This window comes from Oncorhynchus kisutch, linkage group LG11 (assembly GCF_002021735.2).
Source record: "Oncorhynchus kisutch isolate 150728-3 linkage group LG11, Okis_V2, whole genome shotgun sequence".
In the NCBI taxonomy this organism is placed as follows: Eukaryota; Metazoa; Chordata; class Actinopteri; order Salmoniformes; family Salmonidae; genus Oncorhynchus; species Oncorhynchus kisutch.
Window position 1 is genome coordinate 19,436,295 of NC_034184.2, and position 14,604 is coordinate 19,450,898.

A 14,604-nucleotide genomic window follows, 5' to 3' on the forward strand; every position below is an offset into this window, starting at 1 on the left:
GTATATTTTTTTGTGATCCAATACGTAATATAGTACATTTGATACTATATTAATTTGGTTGTAATCCAGAGAGGTTAGAAAAATGATCTAGATCCCTATGGAGGGATCCAAGTTGTGGATTTAAAAGAAAACATGAATCATCAGCGTACAATGACATCTTCGTTTTTAAGTCCTGTATTTCTAATCCCTTGATATTACTGTTGGATCTGATTTTAATAGCTAACATTTTGATGGCCATAATAAATAGATATGCCGATAGTGGACAACCTTGTTTTACTAGTTTAAAACTGTCTGAGAAGTAGCCATCATTTACTATTTTACACCTAGGATTATTATACATAATTGTAACCCATTGTAGAAGAGATTCTCCAAAATTGAAATGTTCCAGGCATTTATATATAAACTCCAGTCGTACTATATAAAAAGCCTTTTCAAAGTCAGCAATGAATAGCAGTCCTGGTTTCCCAGATTTTTCAGTGTTCTATTGTTTCCAGTTTTTGACTTATATTATCTCCAACGTATCCTCCATGTAAAATACCTGTCTGGTTAGAATGAATAATGTCCAACAATATACATTTTGCAAGAATTTCTGCATCACGACACTGAAGTGTAACGGGCCTCCAATTTTTATATTTCCCACTTGTATCCTGTTTCAGTAATAATTAATTCATACCTTCTTGTTGAGTGTCTGATAATCTACCATTTACATAGAAGTTGTTATAACATGCTAATAACGGTCCTCTGAGTATATCAAAAAAGTTTTGGTATACCTCAACTGGATCCACAGATGACGCAATCTCTATTTCACTCCACATGGCCCTTTCACACTTGGACAAAAGGAACACCTATGAGAATGCTATTCATTGATTACAGCTCTGCGTTCAACACCATAGTGCCTTCAAAGCTCATCACTAAGCTAAGGACCCTGGGACTAAACACCTCCCTCTGCAACTGGATCCTGGACTTCCTGACGGGCCACCCCCAGGTGGTAAGGGCAGGTAACAACACATCCGCCACGCTGATCCTCAACTCAGGGGCCCCTTAGGGGTGCGTGCTCAGTCCCCTTCTGTACTCCCTGTTCACTCATGACTGCACGGCCAGGCACGACTCCAACACCATCATTAAGTTTGCCGATGACACAACAGTGTAGGCCTGATCACCGACAATGATGATACAGCCTATAGGGAGGAGATCAGAGACAGGGCCGTGTGGTACCAGGACAACAACCTCTCCCTAAATGTGATCAAGACAAAGGAGATGATCGTGGACTACAGGAAAGCAGGTTGAGAGCTTCAAGTTTCTTGGTGTCCTCATCACCAACAACTTAACATGGTCCAAACATACCAAGACAGTCGTGAAGAGGGCACAACAAAATCTATTCCCCCTCAGGAGACTGAAGAAATGTGTGATGGGTCCTCAGATCCTCAGAAGGTTCTACAGCTGCACCATCGAGAGCATCACTGGTTGCATCACTGCCTGGTATGGAAACTGCTCGGCCTCCGACTGCAAGGCACAACAGAGGATAAAGTGTACGGCCCAATACATCACTGGGGCCAAGCTTCCTGCCATCCAGCCTCTCTAATCATAGTCTGTTCTCTCTGGTACCGCACGGCAAGCGGTACCAAAGCGCCAAGTCTAGGTCCAAGAGGCTTCTAAACAACTTCTACCACCAAGCCATAAGGCTCCTGAACATCTAATCAAATGGCTACCCAGACTATTTGCATTGCTCCCCCCCCCCCCACTCTCTCTTTACACTGCTGCTACTCTCTGTTATTATCTATGCATAGTCACTTCAATAACTCTACCTACATGTACATATTACTTCAATTACCTCGGCTAACCGGTGTCCCCGCACATTAACTCTGTACTGGTAACCCCTGTATATATACTCAATATTGTTATTTTACTGCTGCTCTTTAATTATTTGCTACTTTTATTTATTTATTTTTATTTTATTTATTTTGACCAAAGTCTGCAGTGTGTGTGTAAGTGCATGAGTGCTGGAGGCGAGCAAAAGCTCGGGAGAGAGGAGGGAGTGTGGCGGGGGTACCTGTACCAGACAGGGGGAGACAGGCCAGACGGTGAACCGATCGCCAGGTGGAATCCAAGCAGCAGGCAACGGGAGTAGGTGTCACACAAAATTGTCCTGTGGCTGTTGTATTTTGGAGATTTGCGAGGAGGATATCTTCTGATGTGATCAACGCAACAATATTGTTTCTTATTGAGGTAGCTTACAATTTTAGTGTTCTGGCTGCATGTCAGTTCATGTTGGAATTGATATGATGATGATTGTAATAAATTAATATAGCCAAAGATTATCATGCTTCGCATCTTTCTCTGATAAATCTACTGTCAGATAGATTTACATATTTATTATAAGACGTGTGTGCTCTATTCATGCTCTATTCAGGTCACGTCCTTTGTAGTTTCTTTCTCAGATCTGTATTCAAAATGTTTTAACAAGTAGTCACCTGAGATCTGTACTCAAATATTTCTTTACGCAGTTGCTTTCGCAGAGTTGTATTTAAAGTTTTTGGGATCTGCATTCAAATAGTTATAGTCACCTCCAACTAGAATTTCGATATCATAGATGGTCAGTCCTTGCATCCATAGCGTTGTCTATGCATTTGACAGTGGTTACATTTCTCCAGGCCCATCCCTCACCTTTTTACCAAAACAGCGGCAGGTTGGCCACTTTGTTTTTGTTTCATTAAGGATTCTAGCTTTAAGGTAGTGATAACCTTTACCCTCAGACCGCCCTGAAGATCAGATACAGTGTGTTTGAAGATTACCTGAATCCAAAGGTCAAGTTAAGGGTCACTGCTCTCTTATCCTTGATAGGAATGTGATGTTACTCTTTGGATCAGGACTATGGGATGAGAGAAAGGGTCAGAGTCAGATGACTGCTCAAGTATGTATGGGATGTTGTTTTTCCATACATATCAAGGGGAGTGTGTGTGTACAGGCAGCACATATATTTGGCAACTATTTAAGGCTATTCTGGTGGTCTAAAAGTATATGGCATATTTTTTATGGCACTTTTTATGGCTCCTGGCATTGTATTATGGCTCCTGGAATTGTATTTGTTTCTCACAGTATGTGTATTTTTGTCTGCTGCTGTTTTGACATTGAATATAGACATACACTGAGTGTACAAAACATTAAGAATGCCTGCGCTTTCCATGAAATAGACCGACCTGGTGAATCCAGGTGAAAGCTATGATCCCTTATTGATGTCACTTAAATCTACTTCAATCAATGTAGATGAAGGGGAGGAGACAGGTTAAAGAAGGTTTTTTAAGCCTTGAGACAGGGATTGTGTATGTGTGCCATTCAGGGGGTGCAAGGTGGATACAACTCAATATTAGGAAGGTGTTCTTAATGTTTTGTACACTCAGTGTATATTTGATATAGACATAACAAGAAATATTGCAGCGTCATACAATAAGTTGTAATACAATGCAATATGATATTTAGACTGCGTGCATCTACAAATATAATGACGAGAGGACATAACCTTAAAAATCCACTTTAAAACAGCCACTCACTTAAATAGCCACTGATCTTTTTTATCCTCAATCAAATAATGACTTCCTCTGCAATTTGACAGAAAGTTTCACTACGTTTTACCAGAGTGTGAGTACCAAATGGCACCCTATTCCCTATGTACAGTAGTGGCCCCTGGTCAAAAGTAGTGCTCTATAAATGCAATAGAGTGCCATTTGGGACTGAGAGACTGCCGTCCATTATCAAAGGAAGTGGTCAATTGCCTGTGATCCATTCAGTGAAATACAGGGTAGAGCATTACCTTTCAGTGTAATGGTAGGGCTTGATTGTTTTTCTTATCCAATTAGGAGATCGTATCCCTCTAAAGTCTGGAATTACAACACACACACACACACATATGCATGCACGCACACACAAACACACTCTCCTCTCTCCGTAACAAGGTAATTGCTAGCATCACAGCCGCTTTTAACCTGGGGGTCACTGTTTCAGGGTTTGATTTTGTTTCCTGTGATGCGATGTGGTTGAAATGGTTTTCCAAAACGAAGCCATGCGGTCAGCTTTTAAAGCAACCACTTTAGAAAACATAGCATCACACACAACCACATCAACACACACAAATATGTGGCACAGACACACACACACACACACGCACCCACACACACACGCACCCACACACACACGCACACACGCACACACACACACACACAGTAAGTAGAGCTGTGCTTTTGAAGTCAACAGGCCAGACAGAACACTACTACCAATTAACCATTGAACAAAATATCTGTGAACCACTGTGGTAGTAAATCAGACAGAGGTTGCGTCCCAAATGGTGCTCTATTCCCTATATGGTGAACTACTTTTAACCCCTATGGGCCCTGGTTAAAATAAGTGTACTAAAAAGGGAATGGGGTGGCATTTGGGATGCAGCCAGAGAACAGATAATCAACACAAATAAAAGGGACTGTTTGTACTGGCCGAGAAGGTTTATACACGGTCTGATAAGGTACAAGTCTAAGAATGGAGACAAAGAATGGATAAACAGTAGCTACGTTGTTAACAAAGGATGGAAGAAGAAAGAAAAGACACCAGCAAATGAAACAAGACAGAAGATATCAAAAGTATAATCAGTTTGTATGTGTGTGTGTGTTCATGCATGGGTGTGAGACTGGATCTCCTCAAGAGCACAATAATCTTGCTGGTGCATCTGGAGAAGTTCAAAGCAGCGGCATCATGCACCTATGATTTTAGAGGGGGCACGAGGTATGTGAGGATGGAGGGGGGATGGTCCGGAAGCTTTTTTCAAACGCCTTTTTCCTGCAATCTAAAGCCATTATTCATTATGCCTAATTCTATGTAAAAATATGTATAATTTTCTACATAGGTTATCTAAGCATTTCTCTTTACCTGTTCAATTGACATTTGAATGAATTATGTACATTGATTCTGTAAGAACTTTTACACCAAGAGTTTATTACAACTGCCACACTGGTATATAGCAACATAACCCCATAATTAAAGACATTTGGGTATTTTCTAAAGTCTAGCAACCTTGCAAGCATGCATGCCAGCGAAGATAGTTAAACAAGATACTCTAACTAGTAGCACAGTAGCCTTTAGGCAGCACAGAAGCCAGTAAATTATTGTAGATTTACAGGACCTTTAATGTAACACAAATTTACAACATATTACTGGAACACCTGACTGCTGTATTTCTAGAATTAGTGTAGTGGAATGCCATTGAGCCCGCATAATGCATTGCACTTTACAGTACTGTACTGTAATATATAATTACAGTAGCTATCTGTAAAATAAAATGCTGTAAATCTACAACAATTTGTTACAGTGTGAGGTTGGGAGTTTGGGAACTTCTCTAGCTAGCTAGCTAAAGTCAACTTCATAAAATTGCTATGTGGCTAGTATTACAGTGAAACAACAAAACGTTTTGGTTTTATTTATTCATCAAGAAGGAATGAATAGAGATAAATAGTAATGGCGTCTTTTTGTAGGCACTATCTCCACCATGGTTCGATGGACAAAGGCTATATGGGAAAATGTATTGGGTTTTTGTAGGGTTTTTGGATAAACGCTGAAAATTAGGTGTGTGGTAAACACAGGCTTAGGAGATCTTATACGTTTTGTGAGATAATCTTCACCAGCGAATGTAACCTTTTGTGAATTTTGAAGCTTTTCTGTAATACAAAAAAGCACAAAGCACATAAAATGATTTGTATTTCATAAATGTCATGTTAACTGACTGATATTATCTCATAGAGCAAAACGTATAAGATATCCTAAGCCTGTTTTAACCTCAGACCTTATTTTCGGCATTTATCGCAAAACCCTATTCTTTCCCCATTGTTTTTCCTGAACGAACCAGGTGTAACTCTTTTCCGTTTTTTTAGGACAACAAGCTGGCGAGCTCTATTTCCTACATAAATTGATCAAATTAATTTACAAACACACCTCCTGCGAGTCCTGCCCATCACTGGCAGCTAAAATCAAAACAAAGAATGTGTGTGTCACTTGACACTCTCTCCTCCCCTGATGACATTGTCTGCACGCATTAGATTATCTAGCACGCTGCCTAGCATATCTTTGCTCCATGGTGCACCTTAGAAGGAATCACTTACTGGGAGAATAGGGAGGGGGTACACTTTGCCTGGTCCAGTCAGTGTGCCCCCTTCGCAAAATACAGATGACAAATATTTATAAATTATAAAAATAATAATTTAGTTTAGTAATTCATTTAACATCTGACTTTTTTTTTTACAGAACAGATCTAAGGGGGCATGTGCCCTTGTGCGCCTATGGACATGATGCCTATGGTTCAAAGGCATTGTGACCACAGCTGAAACTCTAATCGCCTAGCTAATCTGATTTGTTCAGTCTATGACCCCTGACCTCTAACACTATAACCTCTGTTTGTTCAGAGCAGTGGATCTGTCTCGAATGGCACCCTATTCCCTCTGGCTAAAAGTAGTACACTATATAGGGAATAGGGTGCCATTTGGGACGCAGCTAAGGTCTACCCTCTGCACTCTGATTAGTTCTCCCCTCTCTCTAATCCGGAAGGAGTAGGACGGGGCAATCAATAGAGACAGAGTCTACGTCCCAAATGGCATCCTATTCCCTTCACGGTGCACTACTTTTGACCAGAGCCCTATGGGCCCTGGACAAAAGTAATGCACTATATAGGGAAGCGGGTACAATTTGGGACGCAGATGTTGACTTTGAAGAAAAAGAGGGATGGAATTGCCCCATGCTCAAACAACAAAGACTCACATTTCATTCAGCTCACAGGAATATCTGTTCATTTTTGGAATGGTTGTCTTGTTTTGTCATCTATAACCAAACATTCTGGAGCTAAGTGTGTGTTGTGTTGTCTTGATGATTATGTAAAGAGTGGTTATTGGGGATTTATGTGTGTTTACACAACAGTAAGATGGGCTAAAATAGTCCAAAACTATTTTATCCCATCTTACTCTTGTGTAAACGTACATGAATCACCACTAACCACTCTTTACATAATCATCAAGACAACACACACTTGGCTCCAGAATTGGCCCTGTATACTTTTACTTGACCATGTAACTCATTGTTGTTTAATAGAAACAGTGGTTGTGAATGACTATTTACAGCAAGCCTGACATCACTTTATGCCTCTCCTAAATCATGTTAGCAATATAGATCTGTAATATTCAAAGCTGATATCTAACAAAACCAGTGTTCAAATACTAAAGTATGCACTTTCCGAGTTCTCTCATAAGACAGACATGATTTTGAACAAAGGACGATTCCTCATTTTGTGTTTGAGTTGGTGTTCCTCTTCAAGCCCCTATCATGTTTACAATCCCACTTCCGATATCTTCCTAACCATCCCCCCTCTTTCCTCCGGATCCCCTCCAGAGATGTTTACACTACAGTGGCAGACACACACACATGCTGTATATATGCACAAACACTGTATATATGCACGCACGCACGCACGCACACACGCACACACACACACACTGTACATACATACACACACACATGCATACACACACACAGACATACGCTTCGGACCAGCAAGTTTAGGGAACATGAGAAAAATGGTAAATCTCCAACCACAGTCCTGACCTTACTGTAAACTGTGTTGCATAACCCATAGTGTTATTGCTTCCCATATCTCCAGGGAACTCTTGCACCGGCTGTGTGTGTGTGTGTGGGTGTGTGTGTGTGTGTGTGTGTGTGTGGGTGTGTGTAAAGATGGACTACAGATACATAAACATTTATCTTGTTACTTATATAAGAAATTATAATGATAAATGTATCAAACTAAAATATAACATACTTTTATACAGTTGTGTTTAGAAAATACAGATACATACAGGTATTGGTAGCACTTTATAATAGCTCAATGTAATAAAGCATTTATAACGGATTAGTAAATAGTTTGTTTATTTTTTATTAATCCAGTCATAAGATGGTCCTTATAAACCATTTATTAAACAGTAGTTAATTATTTTTGGGGTGCCTCATCTAAAGTTTGGGATACTTATACTTTACAAATGTTTTGAGTGACCAATGTAATTTCAAACAAAAATATGGAAAGATTAAATCGTCTGTGACAGTAGAAGAGTCACGTTGTCGTTTTGAGATAGGTTCCCCTGTCTTACTCTCCGTCATGTTTGGGTGTTGCTTGTTGTCATTACTTCATGTCTTAAAGTAATGATGGACTGTCGTTTCTTTGCTTATTTGAGCTGTTCTTGCCATAATATGGACTTGGTCTTTAACTTCTTGGTGACAGGGGGCAGTATTTTCACGTCCAGATGAAATGCATGCCCAAATTCAACTGCCTGCTACTCATCCCCAGAAGATATGCATATTATTAGATTTGGATAGAAAACACTCTGAAGTTTCTAAAACTGTTTGAATCATGTCTGTGAGTATAACAGAACTTATTTAGCAGACAACTCCGAGGACAAACCATTCAGATTTTATTTTTTTGAGGTCACTCTCTTTTCAATGGGTTTTCATTGGGAATCCAGATTTCCTCCTTGCAGTTCCTATCGCTTCCACTGGATGTCAACAGTCTTTAGAAATTGGTTGAGGTTATTCCTTTGTGTAATGAAGGAGTACGGCCATCTTGAATGAGGGTCACTTGAAGTGTACTGTTAGAGGCGCGTGACCAGAAAGCATGCTACAGTTTGTTTTCCTCCTGTATTGAACACAGATCATCCCGTCTTAAATTGTATCAATTATTTACGTAAAAAAATACCTGAAGTTGTATTACAAAAGTAGTTTGAAATGTTTTGGCAAAGTTTACAGGTAACTTTTGAGATATTTTGTAGTCACGTTGCGCAAGTTGGAACCGGTGTTTTTTTTTATCAAACGCGCCAAATAAATGGACATTTTGGAAATATATCAACGGAATTAATCGAACAAAATGACCTTTTGTGATGTTTATGAGACATATTGGAGTGCCAACAAAAGAAGCTCGTCAAAGGTAAGGCATGAATTATATTTTTATTTCTGCGTTTTGTGTCGCGCCTGCAGGGTTGAAATATGGTTTCTCTCTTTGTTTACAGAGGTGCAATCCTCAGATAATAGCATCATTTGCTTTCGCCGAAAAGCCTTTTTGAAATGTGACATGTTGGCTGGATTCACAGCAAGTGTAGCTTTAATTTGCTGTCTTGCATGTGTGATTTCATGAAAGTTTGATTTTTATAGTAATTTATTTTTGGCTCTTTCTGCATTTTCTTTTGGTGCTCTGAATTTGTCGCTCTGCATTTTCCCTGGCTTTTGGCGAGCGTCCCACATATCCCAGAGAGGTTAACGAGCGTCCCACATATCCCAGAGAGGTTAACGAGCGTCCCACATATCCCAGAGAGGTTAACGAGCGTCCCACATATCCCAGAGAGGTTAACGAGCGTCCCACATATCCCAGAGAGGTTAACGAGCGTCCCACATATCCCAGAGAGGTTAACGAGCGTCCCACATATCCCAGAGAGGTTAACGAGCGTCCCACATATCCCAGAGAGGTTAACGAAATAGGACTATCTTCTGTATATCCTCCCTACATTGTCACAATACAACTGATTGGCTCAAACGCATTAAGAAGGAAAGATATTCCACAAACAAGGCACGCCTGTTGATTGAAAAAAGTAACTACCCCAAGAGTGTGCAATGCTGTCATCAAGGCAAAGGGTGCCTACTTTGAAGAATCTAAAATCTAAAATATATTTGTTTACCACTTTTTTGGTTCCTACATGATTCCATATGTGTTATTTCTACAATGTAGAAAAATTGTAAAAATAAAATAAGAAAAACCCTTGAATGAGTAGGTGTGTACAAACTTTTGACTGGTACGACAGACAGACAGACGAAAACAAAAACACAGTCATGGTAAGCACAAATCACCCAGAAAAAAATGTTATTTTCATCCACAAATTAATCCCCAATCAATACTTTAAAATTGGCTGAACGGCACCAGGCATTTTTTTCAATAATGAGGCCAGTGTCTGAATTCATTTGTTGTTGTAGAGAGGAGGAAGTAGAACCCTTCAGGAATTTGACAGTTTCCCATAATTTAGCCGGGTTCCCATTACAAAATGGAAGAGCGGTTACATAATAATCAGATTTAGCCTTTTTAATTTGTTTTACACAATGATTCCTCAATTGCTTAAAAGCTTGCCAGTGTGGGCCAAAGCATGTGCTCCTGGCCTTTACCCCCATGCATCATCTCGTTTTACAAATCAAATCAAATTGTATTGGTCACATACACGTGTTTAGCAGATGTTATTGTGGGTGTAGCGAAATGCTTGTGTTTCTAGCTCCGACAGTGCAGTAAAATCTGAAAAGTAATATCTAACAATTTCACAACATATACCCAATACACACAAATCTAAGTAAAGGAATGGAATTAAGAATATATAAATATATGGATGAGCAATGTAGACTAAGATACAGTAGAATAGTATAGAATACAGTTATGCATATGAGATGGGTAATGCAAGATATGTAAACATTATTTAAGTGACTAGTGTTCCATTAATTAAAGTGGCCAGAGATTTCAAGTCTATTTACATAGTCAGCAGCCTCTAATGTGCTAGTGATGTCTATTTAACAGTCTGATGGCCTGATGCTGTTTTTCAGTCTCTTGGTCCCAGCTTTGATGCACCTTTTGATGCAGGCAGTGGCTCGGGTGGCGGTTGTCCTTGATGATCTTTTTGGCCTTCCTGAGACATCGGTGCTGGAGGTGTCCTAGAGGGTAGGTTGTTTGCCCCCGGTGATGCGTTGGACTGTAAAAGTTTGTGAGGGTTTCAGGTGCCAAGCCAAATTTCTTCAGCCTCCTGAGGTTGAAGAGGCGCTTTTGCGCCTTCTTCACTGCACTGTCTGTGTGGGTGGACCATTTCAGTTTGTCAGTGATGTATACACCAACGTACTTGAAGCTTTCCACATTCTCCACTGTGGTCCTGTCAATGTGGATAGGGTGGTGCTCCCTCTGCTGTTTCCTGAAGTCCATAATCATCTCCTTTGTTTTGTTGACGTTGAGTGAGAGGCTATTTTCCTGGCACCTCACTCCCAGAGCCCTCAACTCCTCCCTGTAGGCTGTCTCGTTATTGTTGGTAATCAAGCCTACTACTGTTGTGTCGTCTGCAAACTTGATGATTGAGTTGGAGATGTGCTTGGCCACGCAGTCATGTGTGAACAGGGAGTTCAGGAGGGGGCTGAGCACGCACCCTTCTGGGGACCCAGTGTTGAGGATCAGCGAAGTGGAGATGTTGTTTCCTACCTTCACCACCTGGGGGCAGCCCGTCAGGAAGTCCAGGACCCAGTTGCACAGGGCGGGGTTCAGTCCCAGGGCCTCGAGCTTAATGATGAGCTTGGAGGGTACTATGGTGTTCAATGCTGAGCTATAGTCAATGAACTACATTCTTAAGTATTCTCCTTGTCCAGATGGGATAGGGCAGTGTGCAGTGTGATGGTGATTGCATCGTCTGTGGATCTATTGGGGTGGTAAGCAAAGTGAAATGGGTCTAGGGTGATAGGTAAGTTAGAAGTGATATGATCCTTGATTAGTCTCTCAAAGCACTTCATGATGAAAGAATTGTAGTCATTTAGTTCAGTTATCTTTGCTTTCTTGGGAACAGGAACAATGGTGGCCATCTTGAAGCATGTTAGGATAGCAGACTGGGATAGGGAGAGATTGAAAATGTCCATAAACACACCATCAAGCTGGTCTGTGCATGCTCTGAGGACTCCTGGGCCGGCAGCCTTGCGAGGGTTAACACGTTTAAATGTCTTACTCACGTCGGCCATGGTGAAGGATAGCCCACAGTCCTTGGTAGCGAGCCGTGTCGGTGGCACTGTGCTATCCTCCAAGTGGGCGAAGAAGGTGTTTAGCTTGTCCAGAAGCAAGACGTCGCTGTCTGCGACGTGGCTGGTTTTCCTTTTGTAGTCCATGATTGTCTGTAGACCCTGCGACATATGTCTTGTGTCTGAGCCGTTGAATTGCGACTCTACTTTGTCTCTGTACTGACGTTTTGCCTGTTTGATTGCCTTGTGGAGGGAATAACTACAGTGTTTGTATTCTGCCATATTCCCAGTCACCTTGACATGGTTACATGCGGTGGTTCGCAGCTTTCAGTTTTGCGCGAATGCTGCCCTTTGCCACGGTTTCTGATTAGGGTAGGTTTTAATAGTCACAGTGGGTACAACATCTCCTATACACTTCCTGTTAAACTCAGTCACCGTAGCAGTATATTCGTCGAGATTATTCTCGAATGCTGCCCGGAACACATCCCAGGTCGAGTGATCAAAACAATCTTGAAGTGTGGATTCCAATTGGTCAGACCAGCGTTGAATAGTCCTTAGCACGGGTACTTCCTGTTTTAGTTTCTGCCTATAGGAAGGGAGGAAAAAAATGGAGTCATGGTCAGATTTGCCGAAAGGAGGGCGGGGGAGGGCTTTGTAGGCATCCCGGAAGTTGGAGTAGCAGTGGTTGAGTGTTTTAGCAGCACGAGTACTACAGTCAATGTGTTGATAGAACTTCGGCAGCCTTATCCTCAAATTTTCTTTGTTAAAATCTCCAGCTACATTAACAGCAGCCTCAGGATATGTGGTTTCCAGTTTGCACAAAGTCCAGTGAATTTCTTTGATGGCCGTCGTGGTATCGGCTTGAGGGGGGATATACACAGCCGTGACTATAACCGAAGAAAATTATCTTGGGAGATAATACGGTTGGCATTTGATTGTGAGGTATTCTAGGTCAGGTGAACAAAAGGACTTGAGTTCCTGTTTGTTATCACAAGTACACCATGAGTTGTTAATCATGAAACATACACCCCGCCCTTCTTCCTGGAGAGATATTTATTCCTGTCTATGCGATGAACTTAAAATCCAACTTGCTGGACCGACTTAGACAGTAAATCCCGAGAGAGCCTTGTTTCCGTGAAACAGAGTATGTTACAATCCCTGATGTCTCTCTGGAAAGAGACCCTCGCCCTGAGCTCATCAACTTTATTATCCAGAGACTGAACATAGCTAGTAATATACTCTGAAGCGGTGGGTGGTGTGCGTGCCTCCTAAGTTGGACTAGAAGACCACTCCGAGTACCTCTCCTCCGCGGCGTTGTTTTGGGTTGGCCTCTGGAATCAGTTCAATTGCCCTGGGGGGTGCGAACAAAAGATCCGCTTTGGGAAAGTCATATTCCTGGTTGTAACGCAAGTAGTGCTGGTGAGTTACCACTGCTCTGATATCCAATAGTTCTTCTTGGCTGTATGTAATAACACCAAAAAATATCTGGGCTAATAATGTTTCCTAAGAGATAGAAGCAAGGCAGCCCTCTAATGTCGGCGCCATTTTAGGATCTCTAGGGTTGGGCCGCGTAGGCTTTGTCACCAGCTGGGTTAGTTTTAGATCATTAGACATGTTTTTTAGATTGTCTGAAGCCTGTATTTCCCAATCATAATTTAGGTCACCCCGGATAATAACTGCTGATTTAGTAAAAGAAGACCACAAACAAATTATTTCCTTGAGTGCAAAAAAGGTTAGCCGACCCCACCAGAGATTCTGGGTTCAAGCCCAGGCTCTGCCACAGCCGGCCGTGACCGGGAGGCTCATGGCACGACGCACAATTGGCCCAGCGTCGCCCGGGTTAGGGAGGGTTTGGCCGGCAGGGATATCCTTGTCTCATCACGGACTAGCGACTCCTGTGGCGGGCCAGCCACAGTGCACGCTGACCAGGTCACTAGGTGTATGGTGTTTCCTTCGACACAGCTGGCTTCCGGGTTGGATGTGCGTTGTGTCAAGAAGCAGTGCGGCTTGGTTGGGTTGTGTTTCAGAGGACGTGTGGCCTTCGCCTCTCCCAGGAGTTGAAGCAATGAGACAAGACAGTAACTACTACTAATTGGATACCACAAAATTGGGGAGAAAAAGAGGGTAAAAGAATAAGAAAAAAGGAAATATGAACACAGGGTTCAGGTCCTAGATGGTTTGGGTGGAGCCCATCATCCCTGTAGAGCATATTTTATTTCCAAACGGTGTCAAAAATTGAGGGTTGTCATGCCAACAGAGTGGCAGTAGTCTTTATGCCAGATATGAAGTGCTAAGAGCCTGCTGAACCTTTCGCAGCCACGACCCAGCAACGGCATGGGCCCAGAGATACAGTGCATTCGGAAAGTATTCATATCCCTTGACGTTTTCCTCATTTTTTACGTTACATCCTTATTTTACAGCTTCATCCATCTACACACAATACTTCATAATGACAAAGCTAAAACTATTGTTTTATACATTTTTGCAAATGTATAAAAAAAAAGAAGAAATGTGCCATTTACATAAGTATTCAGACCCTTTTCAGAGCACTTTGATGAAGCACCTTTGGTAGCGATTACAGCATTGAGTCTTCTTGGGTATGACGCCACAAGCTTGGTACACATTTGGGGAGTTTCTCCAGTTCTTCTCTGCAGATCCTCTCAAGCTCTGTCAGGTTGGATGGGGAGGGTCGATGCACAGCTATTTTCAGGTCTCTCCAGAGTTGTTCGAATGGGTTCAAGTCTGGGCTCAGGCTGGGCCACTCAAGGACATTCAGAGACTTGAAGCCACTCC

The 14,604-nt window shown here is 41.7% G+C and overlaps 1 protein-coding gene across 2 annotated transcripts in view; it reads right to left on the reverse strand.

Moving 5' to 3' along the window:
- Positions 1–14,604, reverse strand: part of c1qtnf1 (C1q and TNF related 1) — a 41,683-nt gene that overhangs the window by 15,817 nt on the left and 11,262 nt on the right. Inside the window, exon 2 of one of the 2 annotated variants that reach the window (XM_031835413.1) lies at positions 2,793–2,869. The exons of the other annotated variant lie outside the window; for it this stretch is intronic. The gene's annotated coding sequence lies outside the window, so the exon portion shown is untranslated. The remainder of the gene's footprint in view (positions 1–2,792; positions 2,870–14,604) is intronic. 2 annotated transcript variants of the gene reach the window in all.